The following is a 24,748-nucleotide window of genomic DNA, read 5'->3' on the forward strand; positions in this document are numbered from 1 at the left end:
TATGTTTTCATTGGTGGATCACCAAAGATAATACATACTCTTCTCCTAAGGTAACTTAGAGACCTCACATTACTCTTTCACCAGATTTATAAAGGATAAATGATTTTTATACATGGCTTCATTCCTTTTTACTATTTGACACTGTGGCGGATCCTGATTTTAAACACCATAACTCACTCAATATAATTATGCCCTATTTTATATCTTGCTGTATTATATTTGAAAAGCATGTTATTCATTGTGGTCTGAAAACATTCATAGGATAAGTGTGAAGGTATTAATTTAGTTAATAATGTCTCAAGCAATGTGCATATAATATTAAAATAGATGTTTTCTTTGACTGCTAGCAACACACACATTATAGCAAAAAAAAAAAGAAATTATTTATTTTGAAGGCTAGTCATGTTATACTAGTATCTAACAAGTAGTGAGATAAATATCAGAAACTAGATTTTATTTTTTTTAACTTTTTATTTTATATTGGAGTATAGGTGATTAACAACGTTGTGTTAGTTTCAGGTGTACAGCAAAGTGATTCAGTTATACATATACATGTATCTATTCTTTTTCAAATTCTTTTCCCATTTAGGTTGTTACATAATATTGAGCAGAGTTCCCTGTGCTATACCGTAGGTCCTTTTTGGTTATCCATTTTAAATATAGCAGTGTGTAGATGTCGATCCCAAACTCCCTAACTATCCCTCCCCCTCCCACCCTTCTTCCCCGGTAACCATAAGTTCATTCTCTAAGTCTGTGAGTCTAGATTTTATTTTAATGCACCATAAAGTAAAAAGGAAAAGGAGATGGGGTTAGTTAATTAAAAATAAGTACATTTTGAAGGCAGTCGAGGAGGAGGGAGCGGTTGGGAGGTGGGCTTGGCTTGGCGTGCACTCCGCACCTCGGGAACGGTATTGCGCGTGGAACGTCTGCTTTTGGCAGACTGTTGCCCAGAAGAAAATATGTTTGGTTTTCACAAGCCAAAGATGTACCGAAGTACAGAGGGCTGCTCTATTTGCAGAGCTAAATCCTCCAGTTCTCGATTCACTGACAGTAAACGCTATGAAAAGGACTTCCAGAGCTGTTTTGGGTTACATGAGACTCGTTCAGGAGACATCTGTAATGCCTGTGTCCTGCTTGTGAAAAGATGGAAGAAATTGCCAGCAGGATCAAAAAAAAAACCTGGAATCATGTGGTAGATGCAAGGGCAGGACCCAGTCTAAAGACTACCCTGAAACCAAAGAAAGTGAAAACTCTATCTGGAAACAGGATAAAAAGCAACCAGATCAGTAAACTGCAGAAGGAATTTAAACGTCACCATTCTGATGCTCACAGTACCACCTCAAGTGCTTCTCCAGCTCAATCTCCCTGTTATAGTAACCAGTCAGATGATGGCTCAGATACAGAGATGGCTTCTGGCTCTAACAGAACGCCAGTGTTTTCCTTGTTAGATCTCACTTACTGGAAAAGACAGAAAATATGCTGTGGCATTATCTATAAAGGACGTTTTGGGGAAGTCCTCATCGACACACATCTATTCAAGCCTTGCTGCAGCAATAAGAAAGCAGCTGCTGAGAAGCCGGAGGCTCAGGGGCCAGAGCCTCTGCCCATCTCCACTCAGGAGTGGTGACTGAGGCTGATGTAGAAGGGGAACAAAAAATGAGTTAAATTTTGGAAAACACCAACAAAATGACCCTCCTATTTTTAACTTGGATACCTGTCATTCTGCCAAAAGATGATTTCTAGAATAGTGTTGAGTGGGTTGTTTTCCCTCCAGTTACACAAAGTCTGAAGCCAGTATCTAGCTTACTAAAAGGAAAAAAAGAAGTGTACATAATATTTAAGATGCTGAGTATTTCATAGGAAAGCTGAATGCTGCTGTAAAGTGCTCTTTAAGGCTTTTTTAAAAAATCCCCTTCTAATGAATGAAATTAGGGGAATTTCAGGGGACAGAGATGGGATTTGTTGTATGATAAACGTATGTAGTTTTAGTCTTTCTATATTGAGAAGCAGTGGTTGGAGCATTTTTTAAGATGGCTGGCTACACTTGTTTTCCTTCGTTATAATAAATTTGTCATAACTCAGTAAACACAGACTTGCCCCTAGAGGTAGTTGTTAATAACTTTGAAATATTAAGGTGTTGCCAAGGTTCTGATGATTCAAACCTGTACTACTGAATATTAAGCGGGACGGACTAAGCTCTCTAGTGCGAATATCTTGGAGTAATTTCTAAATATACAGAGGTAACTTGACTGTATATGTTGCATCCTGTGTCACCTCCCTCCATATTGATGTTTGATAAAGTTTTTAATTTATATGAAACTTCTAAAGCAGAATCAAAGTTCCTCTTGGGGAAATGTCAAATCTTTAGGATAGGCAATCCTATATGAATAGTACCAAAGCATTACCCCTTGGTAGAGAATGCACTCTATTAAAATGTTAAATTATCTGAAAAATAAAATGTGCAAGTCTTCAGGATGGCACATGAGAAAAACAAAGGTTAATGCTTCTTGGGGTACATTTCTTAGAGGGCTTGCAAGTGTGTAAATAATTTGTTTATGTTACATGACTGGTGACTTCAATGAAAATCTGCACAATTCAGTTTTAGCTCTGGATTACTTCGGTTGACCTTTGTGAAGGTTTTATCTGTGTAGAATGGTTGTTTGACTTGTTTTAACCTATTAGGGTTTTGGGTTTTGGGTTTTTGTTTTTTGTTTTTCATTCTATATTAAAGTAAAATTCTACTAAAAGAAAAGAGGTGTGTGTTAATGCTGAGTGGGTTGGCTTTGGTTTGGTTTCTTTTAGTCAGGCTTCCTGAACATTGAGGTGTTAGATGATACATCCTAAATGTGGAGCTCTTCAATTGTAAAACCTTCATTAAAAGCCTTTTACTTGAACCCAAACCAAAGTACTATCTATTGCCTCTTTTCTAAAAGTTCAGGAAGACTATATCACCAGTTCAGACTGTTCATAATGCGGGAGGATCATTTGCCTACCTTGTAATAACATGACTCAGTGCTTATTTTTAAAGCTGGATTTTAAAGATTGGATAGTATAAATAACAAGAAGGAGTGAGCCAATTTTTATGGGTACCTTATAGTTCTTAATCTAAACTTAAAATTTTATATTTCTTCCTTTGGAAAAAACTACAAGCCACCATATGCACAGACTACATAGTGAGTTGGGTCAGCTCTCCCACAGACTTTGAGGTGTATTACAAGAATCCCAGCCATTATCATCTTCCTCCTGAGTTATTTTGAAATGTTTTTTTTTTTTCTCTTTTTTTTTTTTGTACATTTTGGCTGCAGTATTGGTGGTAGGATATACTATAATATGGATCATCTCTACTTCTGTATTTATTTATTTATTACTAGACCTCAACCACAGTCTTCTTTTTCCCCTTCCACCTCTCTTTGCCTGTAGGATGTACTGTATGTAGTCATGCACTTTGTATTAATATATTAGAAATCTACAAATCTGTTTTGTACTTTTTATACTGTTGGATACTTATAATCAAAACTTTTACTAGGGTATTGAATAAATTTAGTCTTACTAGAAAAAAAAAATAAGTACATTTTTACCCTCTTAAGGCAATTTCCAGGTCGTTTAGTGTTAATGGAAAGACCATGAACCTTCCACTCAAAGAGATGTGATTTTTAATTTCTGTTCCACTACTAATTAGTTAAGTGATTCAGCACATAGTAATTAATCTCTCTGAGACTTTATTCTTACCTGCAATGGGAGAGTACCTACTAACTTCTGGGCCTCTGTGAAAATTAAATACAGTAAGTAAGTAGGGCAGTTAATAGTGACTGACAGATAATAAATAATCATTACATGATTGATGTTGTTGTTGAATCTACCTTTAGAATTTGAAGCATTGACAGGACAATTCCATGATTTGTGAGTCTTCTTAGCTATGATATCGTTCCTTTTCTCAACATCTCTTCTCAGATTCTTCTACCGTTTCTTTGTAAATTTACCTTATTGCTTATAAATTCCATTACAGAGAATTAATCACAAATTTGAGATGTCTTATACAGCTGACTATATTATTATCATGTGGCTTCTTAATATTTTTAGGCAACCAAGCTCACTTAAGAGATATGGAATCCACAATAAATGAAGAACAATATACAGTTGACCCTTGAATAATGCAGGGGTAAGGTCCACTAACCCCAGCACAGTTGAAAATTTGCACATGACTTTTGACTCCCGAAAAACTTAACTGCTAATAGCCTACTGTTGACTGGAAGCCTTACCGATAATATGAATCATCAATTAACACATATTTTGTGTGTTATATATATTATATACTGTATTCTTACAATAAAGTAAGCTAGAGAAAAGAAATGTTATTAAGAAAAGCATGAGGAAGAGAAAATACATACATTTACAGCACTGTACTGTAATTATGGATACCATAAATTTGTCATCTGTTTACAAGATATCATCTTGTCTGTCAGTACCTACATCAATATTGTCTTATAGAATACAAAGCACTATAGATGTTAGATGTATTACTAACACTAGACATTAGAAATGAAAAGATGATGTGATAAAGGTATTCATATTTTCAGGTAAAACAATTCATGCCTTGATAATGAAGAAGCAGCAGTATGATGGCTTTATGGTAGCCTAGTATAACTGATACAATTGCCTCATGGTAGCCTAGCTTACACACGAATGAATGAATTGTTATAAAAATGTTATGGTGTATAATATTACAGTCATATTCATAACACAATATTGGAAAGATTGTTACTTTTTTTAAAAAAACCACTTACCACTGATGATAGGCTAATACGTAGTTTCTCCAATTATGAGAGAGAGGGACATACTGTACAGTAATGTAATTCTTTGAAAGCAAATTATAAAACAGTAAGGAAACCTACACATTATTAAGTGTATACTAAATAGCACTCACTGTATGCCTATGTAAGGATAGGTTGTCCACCTCAATACAAATCTTGCACACGGTGTTCTACACAATGAATACTTAGGCATGATGATAATGACACATAAACATCTCATACAGTTCTTGCCATGTAGTTATTACATTTTCACACTCACACACAAACACAACACATCAGCTTATGAACTATACAGCATGATGATTATTTAGTGTGCATTAAGGGGAAGTGAATCATCATAAAGGTCTTCATCCTTGTTGCCTTCACATTGAATAGACTGAGGGAGAAGAGGAAGCGGAGGGGTTGGTCTTACTGCCTCCAGGGTAGCAGAAGCAGAAGACGGAGAGGAAGTGGAAGGGAAGGCAGAAGAGGCAGGTACACTCAGTGTAACTTTATGGAAATACATCATAATTTCCACCTGAATTTTTGCTTTTTCATTTCTCTAAAAATGTTGCTATATGGTACCAGTTCTTCTTCCACCATTTCCTTTGGTTTCAATGCCCATATCATAGAAGGGTCCCTGTCATAAAAGAAGTCAAAAGGAGTCTTGAACAATCAAAACCCTTCTGCCAGATTGTCTAACATCAATTTTTTTTTCTGGCACTGCTTCTTCTACATCTTCTTTCTTATCATCTGGCACTGGTTCAGAAGCACTCATCTCCATCAAGTGGTCGTCTGTTCATTTCTCTGGTGTGGTGTCTATTAGCTCTTGAATTTCTCCAAGAGCCATATCTTGAAACCTTTCACCCTCATCTTTTTTTTTTTAACCATATCCATAATCTTTTTCATGATTTCCTTGATTGGCTCTGTCATAAATCCTGTGAAGTCATGCACAACATAGGGACATAACTTTCTCCAGCAGGAATTTATTGTTTTAGGCTTAATGGCTTTCATGGCTTTTTCTATTACAACAGCGGCATCTTCAGTGGTGTAATCTTTCCAGACTTCTATGTTGTTCTCTCTGTTGAGGTTCTCTTCCATTGCAGTGACAATCCCTTCCATAGTGTACCATGTGTAATGGCCTTAAAGGTCCTTATGACCCCCGGGTCTACAGGCTGAATTTAGAGCTGTTGTGTTTGGGGACAAGTAGACCACTTTGATGCCTTTTGTCTTGAACTCATGGGGTTCTGGGTGGCCAGGGGCATTGTTCAATATTGAAAGAACTTTAAAACACAGTCCCTTACTGATACGGTACTCCCTGACTTCAGAGACAAAGCATTGATAGAATAAATCCAGAAAAATGGATCTTGTTGTTCAGGCCTTCTTGTTGTAAAATCAAAAGACTGGCAGCTGGTATTTGTCTTTTTCCTTCCAGGCTCAGGAGTTTGCAGCTTTATAGATGAAGGTAGTCCTGATCATAAGCCCGACTGCATTTGCATAGGTCAGTAGAGTTAGCCTACCCCTTCCTGCCTTAAATCCTGGTGCTAGCTTCTCTTCCTTAATAATAAATGCATTTTGTGACTTTTTTTTCCCAGAATAAGACACTTTTGTCTGCATTAAAAACCTGTTCAGGCAGGTATCCTTTCTCCTCAATAGTTTTCTTAATTGTGTCTGGGAACTCGTCTGCTGCCTCTTGGTCAGCAGAAGCTGCTGCTTCTGTTATCTTGACATTTTTAAAGCCAAACCACTTTCTAAAATTATCAAACCATCCTTTGCTTGCATTAAATTCTCCAGTTTAGATCCTTCACCTTCCTTTTCTTTTAAGTTATCATATAATGACTTCACTTTCTCTTGAATTATATTAGAGTCTACAGGTATGACTTTCTTATAGCAATCCTGCACCCACATAAAAGCTGCATTTTCAATAAGAGGTAAAAAGGTATTTCATGAAAAGTGCAAGGTTTTCATGCCTGCTGTCCTAGCTGCAGTGACAGTTTCATGAATTTCCTTTTTTTTTTTTTTAAACGTGTCCTTATGCTGGATTTGTTTATCTTGGAATGGTGGGCAACCACCATTTCAGACCTCAATCTGCAGTACCTATTAAACAACTGAACTTTTTTTCTTGTCATGTCATGACTTTGCTTCTTGGGAGCACTCCCAGCATCACTAGAGGCACTTCGTATGGGTACCATGGTGTTATTTAAAGTTATGGTATCGTACTAAACACAATGAAAAATACACAACAACCTCGAGAGTTCACTGCAATATGAAATTTCCTGGAGAGGTGAACTCATGTGGAGACGATTAGCATCACAAAGTGTTTTAAGCAAATACTTGCAACACTTGTGCTCTCTGCAATAGCAACAGGAGGTGGCTACAGAATTATTACAGTAGGACAGTGTGTACTACACTTTTATGCAGCTACGATTTAGTACTGAATCTTTATGTTTGTTTACATTTACGGTCTGTGTGCATAAGTTCTGATAAATTTTAACATTTTATAATAGAGTTGTGTATATTTTATGGTGATAAATGGTAGAATAGTATCTACATAGATTTCATGCATTCATATCATATCTTTTTCTTAATTTTTTCAGCATTTCAAGGCGACACGGTTTATCTGAGAGTATTTTCAAACTGTCACAAGTCTCCAGAATTTTTTCCGATATATTTATTGAAAAAAATCCGCATATAAGTAGACCCACACAGTTCAAACCCATGTTGTTCAAGGGTCAGCCATACTTAGGAAATGATTCCACAGATGCATCTGAAGTGAGGCAGTGATAAATTTTTTGTCCATCCTTGTGTACAGTAAACAAACAGTGGAACTCTGAACAGTAGATTTAGTCACATGCAGCACCTCTTCTTTAAAAGTGGTAAATAAATCAGAGGTTTTTAAATTTAGGGTATTTCCTTCTTTTTTCTATGTTAAAACTTACTCTTTAAAAATACCCAATTAAAGGTTTTTAGTCCAGGTTTTTAGCTTTTTTAGTTTTTAGTTTTTAGTTTTAGTTTTTCGTTTTTAATTTTTCCTTTCTCACACACACACAAAAACTAGCAAAATCATGTGATAATCATCTTTTCAGGTGTACTGCCTATTATTTCATAGTGTTGACAAAAGTTCAAACTCCTCTGTAAGAATAAGAGAGAACAGAAGTCTATCTAGGCTGGGGTTCTGGGAGATGAGCTTAAATGAGGAGTAAGATAGGGCCAAGCCTACCTTGTGCAGGAAGGATCCTAGGCAGAAGTGGAGGCAAGCTTCCATGGAGGAGGGCAGCTCAAGAGCCACATAAACTATCCTCACAGACAATCAATCCCAAAGGGACCAAGCACAGAGATGAAAATGGTTACAAGGCACTAGGTCTGTAAATAGAGGTAAATATATGAAGAAGCCAGATAAGAAGATGAGCCTGATAAAGACCCAGTAGGTAGAACCGTGGACAGTTTTTTCAGTTGTCCATGGTCTTATCCATGGATGTGAATGGAGCCCTTAAAGGTGTCAAATCAGTCCAAAGAAAACAACCAGGAGATACTATCATTCCCTCAATAGCTGACTTTGGCAAATGTTGGTTTAAAAGAGAGCCTTCAGTTCTACCTTCATCCAATGTTCTTTGAGCACTTGTATGGCAGGATGATCTATTAAATGACTTTCCTTAGTCACTTCAAGCTGACAATAAAACTTTCCTTTACTAAAAAACAATTCATTGCCAGACCCAGGGTGAAAACATACAAGGTGAGTCTAGAATATTATTTCTTGCCATACCAATATGCTAGGAAACTATCAGCTACTGGAGTTGTGTCCAAAGGACTTAAGGACCAACTTTAAGAAGCTCTCACTAGCCAAAGTTAAGAAGACTTGAGTATCAATAAAGAAAACTGCAACTAATAGAAAATAATTTAAAAATGTATACCCATAAATTCATAATAATATTTTAAAGATAATAATAATTGGTCACCTTAGGAGGATCTTAGGGTTTCAATCATTATTTTGAAAACTGGTAACAAAGGAAAAGAATAAAAAATCTGTTATGCTGTTAAAACATACTGTACCTCAGGATAACTCAATAGTTGATGAGGGAGCTAACAAATGAAAATGAGTCGACAGAATTTCTTAGCCTCTAATGCATTAATGGATCTGGGGAATGATCATCAGTGGCTCGCGACATCACAAAAAGGGAGGCAACCAGACATTATATGTCTCCTGATGGAAGTATACATCAACTATGCAGTATTTTTCAAAAAAAAAAAAAGTGAACCTGAGTCTTATCAAACCTCTAAATCTAACTTCCAGTTCACAGAGGACAGAGGAAACTTACAAATTGACAGCACAGGAAGCAGTCTGATCTACCAAATCCAGACTGGAAAAACAATGCATTTCTTCAACAAACAAATTTCAAGAAAAGAAAAAGATTGAAGGAGAACCTATAGTTGGAGAGATACTTAAGAGACAGCAACTAATCTAAACGCTAACCTAATCTTATTTGGATCCTGATTAAACAATCTGCTAAAAAAGGAAGAAAAGGGGAGAGAAACAGATTTGGTGGGGCTGGGGGAGAGAGAGAGAGAAAATTGGGCAAGTGGAAAAACATAACTCCAGTCTATAAACTCGATGTGATAGGACTTTTTGCAAATATTTTTAGGCATGATAATGGTATTAAGGTTATGTTTAAAAGAGCAATATTTATCTTTGAGATATACATACTAAAGTATTTACAGATGGAAAGACATGATATTTGGAATTTCTTTCAAAATAATCTGGAAAGAACCGGTGGAACATAGATCAAAGAAATTTGACCATGAGTTTGTTGAAGGTGGATAATGGGGATTCCTTATTTTATTTTCTCTACTTTTAACATATAAAAATTTCCATAAAATTAAGAAAAACCTATTGACCTTGATGACATCCTATTTGGATGAATTTTTGTGGTTAGGATCACAATTCTAAACATGTTAAAAGTTATCAAAAGGAAAGAACATTGCTATAACCCCTGCCTTACAGTTTTGATATGAAGTCACAGATAACACACAAAAAGTTCCTAGCCATTGTCTTGCAAATCAAAGTTGTGCAATAAATAATGGTTACTATTATTATATGTTTGACCATTGTAGCATCCAAAGTGAGTGCTGCTGAAAAGACCAAGTAGAATCTTCCTGGATATGGGGTAAATTGAGATTATGCCACAAGCATCATCACTGCACAAAATAGAGGAGAAGTAGTTACCCAAAACAAAAGGGAAAATTGGTATGTTTCACCACAGGTAAAAGAACAGAGGCTGGGTAGCAAAAAAAAAATAATCCACCATATGGAGAAAACAGGAAACTTCTGCTTTAAGCCTGGTACTTGGCTTTATATAAACTAAGGATTCAGTACTGATAGGGTAATACCAGTAACATTTAAGTTACATCCTAAATCCAAACTAAATTTTTATGAAAAGATTTAGAGTATATGTTATGGTGATTAATTTTAGTCAGATCACACAATAATTAATATTTAGTTTCAAGTAGAGTTCTTTAAAATATACATTATCTTCTAATGTCAATTTGAGAATGTATCAATATCTCACAATTTATATAAACTGAGTAAAATGTCACCATCAAAGTTATAGGATAAGTTTTTGAATGATATGCCTAAAATCATAAATACATTTTTGAAAGACCACAATTTACTCTGCCATACACATATAAAAGTGTCTGACTACAATGAAGAAAACCAAAACATAGTATTTTAAATTTTGTTCATATAATGGCTTAAAATATTCTGTTCTGGAAAAAATGCTGACTTTTTTACATGGCTAAGATTTCAAAAGCCCTTAATTTCTTTCAGAAGGCAGCCTGTATCAGAAAATAGCACTAAAGTGATAATTACATTGGTAATGATTAAATATATAAATTTCCTTTTAGTTAAGCCCTCACTAAAAATGCTGTTCAAAAGATATAGGAGGAGCTTGGGGTAACTTATTTGAAAGATGCAACCCAGTAACTCAGCAGATATTTATGATTCTTCCTTTCTCCAAGAACTGTTCGAAATCCTTCGTATACAATGATGAGTAAGATACCATACCATCCCCTCCTTTAGTGCCCGGTGAAGAAGAGAAGACCTCTGTCTAAAGAATGACTGTATGCTATAACGAATGCCATGACAGAGGCAAAAACTCAATGCTATGCAAGATGGAAAAGAGGTGCTAAGATTTTCTCAGGGTCCAAGAGTAAGGAAAGTTGAGTAGAATATGAAATAAGTAGTAGAAGCACAGTTGACTGTAAACGAGAGTCATTAGATTACATACTCCAAATTAATATTTCAAATTCGTAGAGTCATGGTCACATAATACACATATTTTTAGAAGGATTACTTTGGCAGTAGTGGAAATGGATTGGAATGGCTGAGGCTGGAAACAAGAACACCGGAAGAAAGATATTTCAAGAGGGAAAAATTAGGACAAAGACAGGTGAATGGACGGGAAAGTTGTACGTGAGGATATTTAGAAGGTAGGATTCAGGAGACTTTGTGAATGAGCAGAAAGAGGGAAATGGAGTAAGAAAAGCAGTTAGTGGTTCTTAAAGCAGAGTACCTGGAACAGCAGCAGCAGCATCCCCTGGGAACTTTTAAGAAATGTAAATTCTTGGGCCTCGCTCCAGACCTTCCAGATAAACTCTGGATATGGAGCCCAGCAATCTACGTTTAATAAGCCCTCCAGGCAATTCCGATGCATGCCACAGTTTGAAAAGCACTTGCAGCGGTTGATTCTCAAAATTAGCTGCATTGGAGAATTGCCTGGGGAGCTTAGAAAAAGAAAATTCCCACCCCAGAGATTCTGGTTTCATTGGGCCAGACTGTAACCTAGACATCAGGATTTATATATATATATATATATTTTAACTGAAGTATAGTTGATTTACAATGTCATGTTAATTACTGCTGTACAACAAAGTGATTCAGTTATACATATATATATACATTCTTTTTTTTTATATTCTTTTCCATTATGGTTTATTGTAGGATATTGAATATAGTTCTCTGTGCTATACAGTAGGAACTTGTTGTTTATCCATTCTATATATAATAGCTTACATTTGCTAGCCTCAACATCCCACTCCAGCCCTCTCCCCTCCCCCATCCCGTTGGCAACCACCAGTCTCTTCTCTATGTCTGTGATCCTGTTTCTGTTTCATAGATAGGTCCATTTGTGTCATATTTCAGATTCCACATATAAGTGATATCATATGGTATTTGTCTTTCTCTTTCTGACTTTCTTCACTTAGTATGATAGTCTCTAGTTTCATCCACGTTGCTGCAAATGGCATTATTTCATTCTTTTTTATGGCTGAGTAGTATTCCATTGTATATATGTACCACATCTTCTTTATCCATTCATCTGTTGATGAACATTTAGGTTGTTTCCATGTCTTGGCTATTGTAAACAGTGCTCTATGAACATTGGGTTACATGTATCTTTTTGAATTATAGTTTTTTTTTGTTTTTGTTTTGTTTTGTTTTGTTTTTTTGTGGTACGTGGGCCTCTCACTGTTGTGGCCTCTCCCGTTATGGAGCACAGGCTCAGACGCGCAGGCTCAGCGGCCATGGCTCATGGGCCCAGCTGCTTCGCGGCATATGGGATCTTCCCAGACCGGGGCACGAACCCGTGTCCCCTGCATTGGCAGGCGGACTCTCAACCACTGTGCCACCAGGGAAGCCCTGAATTATAGTTTTGTCCGGGTACATGCCCAGGAGTGGAATTGCTGGATCGTATGGTATCTATGTTTTTAGTTTTTTGAGGAACCTCCATACTGTTCTCCATAGTGGCTGCACCAACTTACATCCCCACCAACAGTGTAGGAGGGTTCCCTTTCCTCCACACCCTCTCCAGCATTTGTTATTTGTAGACTTTTTAATGGTGGCCATTCTGACTGATGTGAGGTGGTACCTCATTGTAGTTTTGATTTTCATTTCTCTAATAATTAGTGATCATGAGCAGTTTTTCATAGACATCAGGATTTTTTAAAGTTCCCCCAGCTGATTTCAGTGTGTGTCCACTTGTGTAGACTGCTGGTTCTGATTGGGGAGCTGAGTGGATAGTGCTGATACTCACCAAGGAAAAGGGGAAGGTTTAAGAGAAAATCTGGGGCTTCCAGATTTAAGTGGGAATAACAATAGAACCTACCTGTTAGGACTGACTGAGGATTTAAAGCATTAATAATCGTAAAGTTCTTGGAACAGTGCCTGGCACATGGTAAGTGCCATGTAAATTTTATGAAATAAATTTTTTTTAAGTTAGCATGGAACATTTGGTGTATAAATCAAAAGGCAATTCAAGGGCTTCCTAGTACAAGGGAAGTAATTTGCACCAGGCGAGCCTCACTTGTGTCTCCAGGAGACACATACAACATTATAACTCCTGTAACTAGACTGCCAAATCCTTGCAGACAGGTGCCATGGCTTACTCACCTTTGTATTCCCACTTTCTAGCACAATGCCTAGCCTATGGTAATTAATAAATATTCACTGAATAAATGAACTCATGATGGATTATTCATTTCATTCATTAAGTTTTACTCTGTGTAGAAGATAAGATCTCATATGGTATCTTCCAAGTGGAAATAACCAGTTTCGGGATGATGATTTAAGCCAAAGTGTCCCAAGGTGAAGGTAGAAGATAAAGAGAACTGCACTACACATCCTACCTCATTTAGCTCTAGCCAGGAAATCAGGTAGGTCTGGGCCTGCAGAAGGATCTATCAGAGATTCTGGGAGGGGCAGAGGCAGGGAAATGAGGTTGGGACTGACATTTGGAGCGGAGGGGGAAAATAAAAAGACTTAGACAACCAGAAAATCATTCTGAAGCAGTTTTCATTAGCCTAGCAGAAGAATAGGGCAATTTTATAATGTCAGAAATTCTGCCAAAGAAATTAAAGCATGATTTAAGACTTGATAGACTTGGAATCTGGGCCAGGTCTGCCATTAGCAAGCTCCTCACCTTGCATGAGTCACCTAGCCTACCAAGTCTCTCTAAGCCTCAGTTTTCTCCTCTCCAAAATAAGGCATTGACTAATGATCCAGAAGGTCCTTTGCAGTTCTGTAGTTCTTTGATTCCAACAGCAGACTGAAAATTTAAGCTCTTCCAAGGAAAAATAATATACTTTCTTTTTAATTCATGGAGCTATTGCAAGGACTCTGTATCTCCTTTCTGTGTGCAATAATACTGTCTACTCTTAAAATTTATTCTGTGTTTTAGACTTTCACTTGTAATGATATGGACTGACACCCAGCTTAGGATAATTAGCAAAAAATAGAGCTTAATGCACTAGACCAAATTTATTTTTAACTTTGAGTCACCCATCACAACTTTGTAACAATGAGCTACGAAAATCGTAACATCTCTAAAGAGTCTTTGTAAAAAATAGCTTGAAAATACTACAATACCTATTTAGTTTTGAACAATTTATTAGTAAACTTAAACAGCTGTACCCTTCATCTGAGTTACAGTTGCTCTTTAGGCTTACAAAAACAAAACAAAATAAAGCAAAACAAAACAAACAAACGAAACTGAACCACTAACTCTGAAGTGGGTAGGTAAGAAGAGTGAGTCACAATTCTGTGACTTTTATGTTTCGATGCAAATTGCACATATCACACCTAGGGATTTGTGTCAAACAGGTTTAAGTGGTGGAAACTGATTTATCTATTTACTTGATTCACAAAGGTTCGGAGCCTCTAGGCAATCAATCTAACTCTTTGCAAAAAGACATCAGTTATTTGAGATTTTTACCTCAAAACCTACTGTGCCCCCAATGTGCTATCTCTGATTATTGTTAAATGAAGTCTCAGTTGGCAGAAAAGTTCACCATACTAGGGCTCTTGACAGCTTCAGAGAAATACTTCATTAAATTCTAAAGCACTCAAGCCATACCTCCAAAGCACAAGCAAACCTCCAGAGTTTCCTTCAGAAATTACTCACAGCCCAACTACTATTGGGGCCATAAAAGACATAGCATCAGAACCACAGAGCTAAGGTAGAAACCAGTTCTTTGCTCTGCTAACTCCATAAGGAATATTTTCTTGTTATCAAGATCTCTAAAGCCCCACAAAATACCATGTTCCTGTCAACATCGACTTCAGATAAACACTTCAAACATGAAAGTAGTTCCCAGCAACTGTAATTCAGTTCTTGCTTTGACATATAGCTGGAGCTTGTCATTCTCAATGCAACATTTATCACATTGAGTATTTCTAAGCAGTCCAGAAGGTTCAGAAGGTTCATGCCACTTATCAATTTATCAATAGTTTTGCCCAGTTTGTACATTATGAGTCTTTTGTGTAGGAGTGAGACATTAAGCTAGTGAGTAAAGCTAGCTGAACACACAGCATCTCAAACTCTACAACAGTTTTGTTGTTACCTACTTGCCATCATAAAAAATTGTTCTTTATTAAAAATCTCCTCTGAAGGCGAGTCAGCTGCTCATGATGGTGATTAAAATGCAGAGAATCATAAGCTTCCCAAAGAGAGATACTAACCAGAAAAAAATTCTATGGGGAAAATTACAATATATGCTGTAGTAAATTATTGTCGTGTACACACTGAAATTTTTGAAGTACAGCTACTGCAAATGTTGAAGGTCTGTTTTCATATGCAAAAGGCAAATGATAGTGAACACTTGTAACTATTTGTTAAATCAGCTATACTGTATTAAGAGTAAAAAAGATCACAATGTAGATGAAATTGCTTAGTAACCTGTAAATCACTTTACAAAGAAAAAAATTAAGAGCTATGTAGAGAAAAATACTGAGGCGCATCATCATTTAAGGGTGCTGGGGTGTAATAAAAGATAAAGGAACCTTTTCTGTAATCCTTCTGAGAAAACAAAAACTTCTAGTTATATGTTGCCTCTATGTCATTCATATTTCCACAAGTTCCTAAAAGGGAATTCTGTGTTTGGAAGCGCTACATGAAAAACGAAAAGAGAGAGAAAGACAGAGACAGAGAGAGAAGTAGAGAGAGAGAGACAGACAGAGTGAGAGGGAGAATCTAAAGGGCTAGAAGTTTCGTATATTGCATGTATTCTGTAATATGGGACAATATGGATGAACCTTAAGGACATTATGCTAAGTGAAATAAGCCAGTTAGAGATGGAGCGATTCCTTTTAATTGATTTTGATCATCTTTTGTTTTTCTCGGTTTTCAACTATTGCAAAAATATTCTTTCCTTTTGTTACCACTCCAGAAACCTTGTTCCTGGTATTTGTTTTTTTAGCAGAAATTCTTAATTTTGATGTAAAAAGCTACATCAATATTTTTGCCTTATGATTTGTATGTTTTCAGTTTTAATTAATAAGACCTTCACTTCCCTGGCTTCAGAAGAACTTAATAGTTTGCCTTTTATATTTAGGTCTTTGATCCATCTAAGATCACCTATATATATATATAAGATCAGGATCAATTTTTATTTTTCTCCATAGAGTTAGGTGATGATCCTTCAGGGGACCACACTTGTGATATAAGTTGTTATATAAATATGTAGGCCAGTCTCTGAACTCTGTTCTGTTGCATTGGTAGTTTATGTGTTTTTTTTAAAAAACATCTTTATTAGAGTATAACTGCTTTACAATGGTGTGTCAGTTTCTGCTTTATAACAAAGTGAATCAGTTCTACATATACATATGTCCCCATATCTCTTCCCTCTTGCATCTCCCTCCCTATCCCACCTCTCTAGGTGGTCACAAAGCACCGAGCTGATCTCCCTGTGCTATGTGGCTGCTTCCCACTAGCTATCTGTTTTACGTTTGGTAGTGTATATATGTCCATGCCAAGCTGGGACAAAGTTTATGTGTTTTTGTACTAATCACACTACCTTTAGAACAATGGCATCATTGTATGAATTACTCCTTTTTTATTACACTGGCTGACCTCTTCATTGACCTCTATCCTTGCAAATAAATTTAAGTTTATTGAGTTTTTCAAGAAACTCAACTAGAATTTAATTGGGATTATATTGAATACATAGATAAATTTAGGAAGCATTTATATCATTTTAATACTAAATGTTTTATACAGAATCATGGAATATCTCTCCTTTATTTAGATCATCTTCTATGATCTTTTATTCAGGTTTTCAAGTTTTCTCTAAATAGGGCTTGAGTGTCCATGGTTAAATTAATTTCTCAGGCATTTCATGATTTTTACTGCTTCAAGGATTTAAATTATGAAAATATATATTTAATTACACTTTCTTTTTTTAACATCTTTATTGGAGTATAATTGCTTTACAATGGTGTATTAGTTTCTGCTTTATAACAAAGTGAGTCAGCTATACATATACATATATCCCCATATCTCCTCCCTCTTACCTCTCCTTCCCACCCTCCCTATCCCACCCCGCTAGGTGGTCACAAAGCACTGAGCTGATCTCCCTGTGCTATGTGGCTGCTTCCCACTAGCTATCTGTTTTACATTTGGTAGTGAATATATGTCCATGCCACTCTCTCACTTCGTCCCAGCTTACCCTTCCCCCTCCCTGTGTCCTCAAGTCCATTCTCTACGGCTGAGTCTTTATTCCTGTCCTGACTCTAGGTTCTTCAGAACCATTTTTTTTTTTTTTAGATTCTATATATATATGTTAGCATACGGTATTTGTTTTTCTCTTTCTGACTTACTTCACTCTGTATGACAGTCTCTAGTTCCATCCACCTCACTACAGATAACTCAATTTCATTTCTTTTTATGACTGAGTAATATTCCATTGTATATATGTGCCACATCTTCTTTATCCATTCATCTGTCGATGGACACTTAGGTTGCTTCCCTGTCCTGGCTATTGTAAATAGAGCTGCAATGAACATTGTGGTACATGACTCTTTTTGAATTATGGTTTTCTCAGGGTATGTGCCCAGTAGTGGGATTGCTGGGTCGTATGGTAGTTCTATTTGTAGTTTTTTAAGGAACCTCCATACTGTTCTCCATAGTGGCTGTATCAATTTACATTCCCACCAACAGTGCAAGAGGGTTCCCTTTTCTCCACACCCTCTCCAGCTTATTAAACTTTCTAGTTGGTTGTTGCTCCTATTGATTTTTAAAAATGAATCCTTTGCCCAACAATTGAATTCTCTTTTTAGTTGTAATCATTTTTCTGTGAGTTCTTTTGCTTCCAAGTTTATGATTATATCATCTGCACATAATAATTTTCTTTCTGAACTTCCACCCAGTCCAATCTCTTGTTTGTATTTTTTCCTCATAGCATTGGCTAGGACCCCCAGTAATATGTTAAATAGTAATGGTAATCGTGGACATACTTGTCCTGTTTCTATTGGGAGATAATTATCCATGCATATCTTGCATCTCTGTATGTCTTGCAAGCAGAGACACTGACTGTCTTTTTATATTTTCTTTTTAGTGATGTCTGTATCCAAAATAAAAGGCAGACTTGCTTACAGCCTTGGAAGAAAGGGATAGTGTCTCCCTGCAGAGTGAAGGACAGGCATACTTACTGCCCATGATAAACTGTTTGTGTTCCTAAGCTAGTTCAGGGTTTCTCTCCTGACACAACCTCCATTGTGTGTGCAGGTGTCATCTGGCTCTCTGCATGTGACCCTGTGGGAATTTGGGCTTGGGAAACTGGCACAAGAAAATACTGATACTCTACTGCTGTTGTTGTGAATAATAAAGTCCTTTGCTTCTGAACCAGGAATCCCCTAATTTTCCACGAAACTGCAGCAAGTTAGCTTGCAAGTGGGGTAAAATCTACAAGTGTTTGTTTGTAATAGCCCCAAACTGACAACAACACAAATGTCCATCTATGATGGAATTGACACATAAACTGTAGGCTATTCATAAATCTGGAATTCTATATACCAAAGAAAAAGAACCACTATATTAAAAAACATGGATGAATCTCACAAACATGACATTGAACAAAGGAAGCTAGACTCACAGCAGCACATACTTCATCTTTCCAAGGAAAATTAGTCTACAATTATAAATTAGAAGTCAGACCCTAGTTACACTTGGGGTGTGTTGTTGGAGGGTGGTTCAGTGGTAACTGGAAGGGACACTTGGGGGCTTCTGACATCCTGGTCATGTGTTTCCTCATCTAGGTGTTGTAACACAGGTGAGCTCACTTTGAGAGAATTTATTAATTTGTGTGTTTATCATTTGCACACCTTTCTGTATGCATGTTATGGAATTTATAAAAATATATATTATTTTATGGGATAGGAATCAACAGAGAATAATCTGTATAACAAAATAGAGATTCGAAAATAGACACAATTCATATAGGAAATGATTATAACTGTATCTTAAAGGTGTCATAGCAAATCAGTTGGGAAAAGATAGACTATATAAAGTTACGTTGGAGCAACTGGATACCTACTTGGGAAATAAAAATCAAGCAAAATTCTTTTCTAAATCCTTGTACCAAAATATATTTAACAGGAAAGTTTTAAATGCAAAAGTGATTCCATACTAGTATTTTAAAATGATGTAATTTATTTTACACTTTTGATGTGAAGTATTTTGTGTGACACAAAGGAAACTGTCAATCAGTTTGCCTTAAAAGAAAAACTCCTTTTAAAAATAAGCCATAAAAAGATTAACAAGTACCCTTGAGAGATTATTTCTTAGACCCTGCTTCTCCCCACTCATGAAGTCTTCAATTACCTCTAAGTTGTTCAGCGACAAAATTTGTTTTGAACAAAATGGGAGAATGACAATGTTGAACTTTATCTGAACCCTTTGCTCCCAGAAACCAGTAATGGTTGAGAGATTCCCACCCTTTATGCTCTGGGAAATGGCTAAATCCAAAGACCCACCATATTCTGGCATTTCCCCAAATAAAACCCACCTCCATCCTTATCAATAATTCTCTGTTACTTCCCTCAGTACAAACAAGGCCCCTTCCTTTTCTTTGAGTTATTTCTTATTAATAAATGCTCTCCAATTGCAATAGCCTGAATAAAATAATTTCCTAAAAAATTAATCATCAGCAAAATCATAATATAATTGACAAATTCATAACAAATATCTGAACATATGAAGTTATTTCTTTCACACCAAAAGACACTTATAAATCAATATTTTTTAACCTAGCAGATGGAGCAAAAAAATTTAAAGCTTTCATGTCGCTCAGTACTGGTGAGAATGTGGGAGAAGCAGGCAGTCTTAGTATATTTGGGTTTATGCTACCATTATTGATGCACACTTTTGGTAGGCACATAGACAAATATGTCAAAATCAAAGCAACTTTGGCCCAGCAATTTCAACTTTAAGAATTTACCTTGTGTATGTACTTACAAAAAGGTGCCGTGATATGTGTACAATGATGTTCACTCAACATTATTTTTTTAGAGCAAAACAAGAGGGAAAAAACCTTACACATTCTTTCATAAGGAACTAATTAAATAAATTACAGTTCATTTATATAGCCAAATATAAAACATCTCTATAAATAATAAAGAAGTGCTGGTATGAAGTGATTTCAAAATGATTTCATCCATAAACAAAATGTAAGTATGATTACATGTGTGTATAGATTCCTTTTCTGTGCACACATGAAACTGCTCATTGTCATCACTTCTGCACAGGAAGAGCAACGTTTTCTTCTGTAGTTTTAGATGGGGTTTTTTGCCATAGCTTTACAGTTACATTTAACCCATTTTCAGGTCTGACTTACTGGCTCTCACCTCCAGTCCTTTCTGGAACAAGTCAATTTTAAATTTTAAAATATAGAATCTGTGTCTATCGGTTTGTCTTTATCTCTTACCCTGAACCTTGCTAGGCCAGCCGTATTCCCTCCAACTCCAATGCCTGTCGCTACGAGTACCATAATGTATCAGCCCAGATACCTCCAGTCTACTATATATTCATTCATTCTCATTCTCTCTCTCTCTCCGCCCCCTATCCCTGCCATCCCTCCTTTTCTCTATCCTCTCTTCATTGCACATTTTATTAATTTGAGCATCAAATTTAGAAATAGCACGATTGCTTGGTGACTTTATGGTTCTGATATGCATCAGACATGGAAGGAAAGGAAGGAGATAAATGCTCCATCACAACTGCTTCCCCTTTATTGTCATCTACCAGAGAACCCTGAGCTGGTGCTAGTGTAGTCTTTCACTTCAAAGGGAACTGCCAGTTTCAGAGATAAGTATACTAGAAACTCATCATTATTTATTCTAACCTTTTATGATGCTTTTCATCTGAGCTTTTCAAATTCTTCAGGACAGGTATTATTTTCCTGTCTATGAAGATAGAGGAACAAAGCCATAGGTGAGATGAAGTGGCTTGCTGAAGGATTCAAAGCAAGCCTGTTGAGAGTTAGCAATCATTCTGGTTGTCGAGTCCGGCTTCTCTACCACAGTGACCAGAGGATCAATATCACTTTTCACCTCTGCAGGACTACTATTTCTAAGCCCTTACCGTGTCTCTCTTTCATGCGAGATTTTAAAAATACTTCATAAATACATAACCTTTTCATTTCAAATACACCCAAAACCTGCGGTATTTCTCACTACATAACCCTGAGACACTGCTGCCCCTGTGAGTAGACACAAATGAGAAAAAGGAGGAAGGTAAATTTAATTTCCACCTCAGTCACTGAATTACAGCATCATCTTCAACAAGTGATTTTGCTTGTATGCTCTAGCTTCTCGGCTGTAGAGTTTGGATAAAACTTCACTTCTTAGGGAAGTAAGAACTACTGAGATAATTTCTTTAAAACCCTTGGAGCTCAATGATACTAAATGAAAAGAAAGAACAGGCCGCCGTCTGTATCATTCTCTTACTGAGTTAGGACTTCAGAAATTTGTATTGCCTCAGGAAGTTGTCTTCCCCAGCAATCCCTCTGATTTATTAAAGCTCACAGAATGTTTGCAAAGGCAAGAAATCTAGAGAATAGGAAAGAAAAATAAACCACACACGATTTTGCCTCTATAAGCAAGGGGTGTGTCTCTGAATAACCTGAATAAAGCCTAACGTCTTCGTTTACAGGCAGTGGAATTTTAGGTGGGTTATTTACTCTCTGTGCCTCAGTTCCTTTGTTTGGAAAGTGCGATTAAAACTAATACTCACATCTTAGTATTGTATTAGTTAATTAGTTAATACATGTAGTTAACTTTATTAGAAGAATGTCCAACACATTATAAGAACTAAAATTGTGTTAGCTGTTGCTATTATTTTTGTTATTGATATTAATTATATAATTTATATATAAATATAATATATAATTATATAATATACTATATATTATTATATATGTTAGAACACATAAGATGTGGGTTTGTCTAAATCTCACAAATGACCCAAACATTCTATCAATTGGAGTTACTTTGCACTGAAATTTTCCTGTTTGGGATAAACCAAGAATCAACATATTTTTTTCTGTAAAGTGCCAGATAGTAAATATTTTTGGCACAGTCTCTGTCACAACTACTCAGGGTTCACCTCTGTTGTTGTAGCTTGAAAGCAACCACAAACAGACTTAAACAAATGGGTGTGACTATGTTCCAATAAAACTTTATTTACAAAAACAAACCATAGTTTGCCAGACCCTAAAATAAACCAAGAAATCTTTCAAAGTCATTGTTTTTACTTAGTGAAGTAAACTGGGACCTTAATAAGGAAATTATTCTTCCTGCCAAAAGACATGAGAGAAAACATGTTGCCCATTACTATGCCCCAGATATCACCTCAACGCAAGACAATGATACTCCTACAGGACAGAGTGCTCAGATTAGAAAGCAAAGCCATAGCACTGAGAGAGAAGCCGCTCCTACGACAATGAGTGGCATTCATTTTGCAAAGGACTGGAAAGAGCAATCATCTTTGAGAACATGGTTGATGAAGTTTTGGTACTTAAAGTGAACCTTGAGCCTTTATAGATGTAGAGACTGAGAAGTTTCTGAAATACTAAGGAAGGCTTTATTTAAAAGGCAGCAAGGTCCCAGCACGCACTGGTATGGCTCGCGAACAACGTGGAGGTGGTGGTGGGGCTGGGAGGGGGGATGGTCACATAAAAATTAAGGCTCAGCATAACATGGGCCGTGCGGGATGAAGAGAAATCTGGACCAGAATCAAGAACTGCTCTCATAGCTACTTAAGAGATTTCACCAGCTCCCCAGTGCAAAGAAACTAAAAAATAATATCAGAACTGCTTCGTATATCACTTATAGTACTGAGCTGAGGATATTATTCTCTCCTCAAGATACTGAGATGTTGAAATAATTTCTTTGAAACCTTGTAGCCCCGAAAATAAGGTACAGGGGCCCTCCTGTATTACTTCATTACTAATTTAAGACTTGGTCAATTTGTTGTGCATAAGGACATTCTCATCCTAAGCATTAAATATTTATTGTGTGGACTCCCTTGGGATGAGAGATTATTTTCAGAGAGGAATTTAGGGAAGAAGATAGTATGAAAAATAACTAGACCATGAGCTTCATAAGGGCAGGAACTCTAATGTTCTGTTTACCGTTAATGCACATTGTCTGAACTTTAGACACTCAAATGTTGAATGAATGAAAGTTTACACTGTATAATTATGGTTAGAATAACTATATATTATTTATATTTTTATTCTATGGAATGGATTCAGTCATTCTCAGTCCACTCAATGCTTCCCACCGCTCTATATTAAAACTCTCCTCCAGATATAATCTTTATTATATGACTAGGTGGACCTTCAGAACTACCATGGTCAAGATCTTTGCCCAGAATGAATAAAAAGAGTGACCATTAACGGTAAACCTATTTCTCTCTGTAACTGTTCTACATTAACATATATACACATTCATGTATATATGAAGTTAGTCTCTCTGACTTGGCGCCAAGTTAAATTGTGTCCTTATTCAAAGTTATTAGACAGTTTTAAATATTGTACATTTCTGATGAGACTTTGAAAAAGAAGAAAATAAATCACAGCATTTGGGCTCTCCTATGACACCAAATTGCTAGTGACTTTTTTTGGAAACTATCAGCTAAAGCAGAGTATGCATATGTTTAATACAATCTGTATTTTACATATATATATTCACATACGTTATAAATTTATATGTGTATTATATATTTACATATATATTTACATTCATAAATTCTAGACTTTACATATTATGTATATGTATGCATATGCATTGGAGCTTTGATGATAAGTTAGTAAGAGTCTTAACCTGGGCCAGTCCTTTAAAATGTTTTGGTTACATCCTATATTTTTAGAAACAAAGAAATGTTATATCTTCATGATTAAGTTTATCTGTGATGTCTTTTTTTTTAATTTTCATAATACAAGACTAAATGTTTCCATCTGATTCTGTGGTTACTTTTTTATTGCCAAAGCTCTGCATTGCTAAGGATGTTATTTAACCATATTCAGCCAGAATTTTTTATGCTGTTTCCTACTTTTTGAGGATTTTCAGATATAATGTAGACTTTTAGAAAAATGAGTTGCCTGCAGTTCTTTGCAAAGGTACAATCACATCAAGGACTTCGTAAACTAAAAGCCTAACAAAATTTTTTCCATGAAATTCTCTCTAGGTTGTTTTATAGTCTCTAATGCTATATGTTTCAAAGTAACCAAAGCAGCAGTGGGACAATAAATAACATCTTCACTTAACCTGTTCTGGTGTAATCATAATGTCAATTTAAATCAATTTAAATTTGCATTATTAAGTAATTTGCAGACAGGATTTTCAATAATTGAAGATTTAAAGATTTATCATAAATGAGACAAGAGGAGCAAGGCTAATTCACAAGAACTGAGTAAATCTAAGGCACAAAGGGGCTTCTTAGAAATCTTTCTCCCCAGACTCCTAAATGTTACCCTGGTTACTTGAAAGGCATTTAGGGTGTTTCTTTTTTTTTTTTTTTTTTTTTTAGCTCAGGAGGATATTGCAAAGAAAATGAGATTATGGCTAAGGGGAAGGCTTACAACTTTCAAAAAACTCATGTATAATATACATATTTATTATATATATACAC

The 24,748-nt window shown here is 36.0% G+C and overlaps 1 pseudogene; it reads left to right on the forward strand.

Moving 5' to 3' along the window:
• Positions 1-897: 897 nt before the first annotated feature.
• Positions 898-3,566, forward strand: LOC117312209 (SIN3-HDAC complex-associated factor pseudogene; annotated as a pseudogene).
• The last annotated feature ends 21,182 nt before the right edge of the window (positions 3,567-24,748 follow it).

This window comes from Tursiops truncatus, chromosome 4 (genome assembly GCF_011762595.2).
Source record: "Tursiops truncatus isolate mTurTru1 chromosome 4, mTurTru1.mat.Y, whole genome shotgun sequence".
In the NCBI taxonomy this organism is placed as follows: Eukaryota; Metazoa; Chordata; class Mammalia; order Artiodactyla; family Delphinidae; genus Tursiops; species Tursiops truncatus.